Source organism: Echinops telfairi, unplaced genomic scaffold (assembly GCF_000313985.2).
Source record: "Echinops telfairi isolate 266 unplaced genomic scaffold, ASM31398v2 ScPeMD7_11;HRSCAF=52, whole genome shotgun sequence".
Classification (NCBI taxonomy): Eukaryota; Metazoa; Chordata; class Mammalia; order Afrosoricida; family Tenrecidae; genus Echinops; species Echinops telfairi.
This window is the reverse complement of record NW_022103908.1, coordinates 27,806,687-27,807,954: the sequence shown is the minus strand read 5'-3', so window position 1 is coordinate 27,807,954 and position 1,268 is coordinate 27,806,687.

Genomic DNA, 1,268 nt, shown 5'->3' with positions numbered 1-1,268 from the left:
GAATGTCCTCTAAAATTCAAACTTATTATAAGTAGAGATAATAGTGCAAAGCGACTAAGATTATATATATTTATTGTGATATTTATATGCCTACATTTAAGTGTATGTCAATGCACGTTAGCAATAATTCATAAGAGTAAGCACCTATTGTGCATACAATAATATAATACTGACTGGGAAAAAATAAAAATGTCATTTTCAAAATTTCTTATTACATAACAACAAATTTATTTATTGAAATTTATTTAAATAACTTAGAATGGTTTTTGTTTTTGTATTACTTGCCTTTTAATCTACTTTTGTAATAGTCAGGATCAAAATAGTGGACTGAGGCCTAAGAAGGGCTTTAAGCTTCCAAGGACTTCTATAATCAATAGGAACACACTAAAGATTTCCTTTAGTTGATTCTGTTTATCATTGATTTTTGGAAAGTCTATTGGGTTGTGGTCTAAAGAGTGATTGCCGAGCTGCTTAATCAATATGCCATTTCTCTTCAGGAATGTGCTTGATTATTCACGCACTTTACTGGATGTTGAGAACAGTACGGTTCCCGGCAGGGAAGACGGGGCCAATCTGAGTCTGAGCAAACATGAAATTCACTAGTGACCTTCTTCTACATGACTCTAGATTCGCAGAGATCCCAATTCTGTAATTTAAGTTTAATTAACATGAAAATACTTGGCCTTAGAAAGTTTAGCCTTCCTCCTTGAGTAAATATGATTCAAAGTACCATCGCAAGTGAAGTGGCAACTCAATTTAATGGGGATTAAATTTCCTGTGACTGTGTAATGAAAGGAAGCTGTAATTACATTTTACTACTACCGAAATGTTTAATTTTAAATAGAATAAGAGTGTAGCAATTTGGGGGTCAACATCCAGGACACTGAAGGGCACCTCAAAACAGGAATCGTTTTTGAATAATTATTGGAAAAAGTGATATTTAGTCATGCTTTTCATTCTGGATACCCAGAATTTAACTGCAACTGTTAATTACATTCAACTTAATTCTAGCTTGTAAAGAACTAGTAACACAAAATTTTAAAAAGAACAAGAAACAGGTAGTTGCCCATAAATAAGCACCGTGAGACAAATCATAAATATGAATTAATAAGTATTCAGTTTATATTGAGCAACCAAAACTAATATTCAGAAGTCACTATATATTGTGATTTATGGCATTAGCATTATTTCTATCAGAAGAGAATTATTAAAGCTCATGATGCAATTTGCATAGGACTGAAACTCTGAGCTATACTTTTTATCACTAT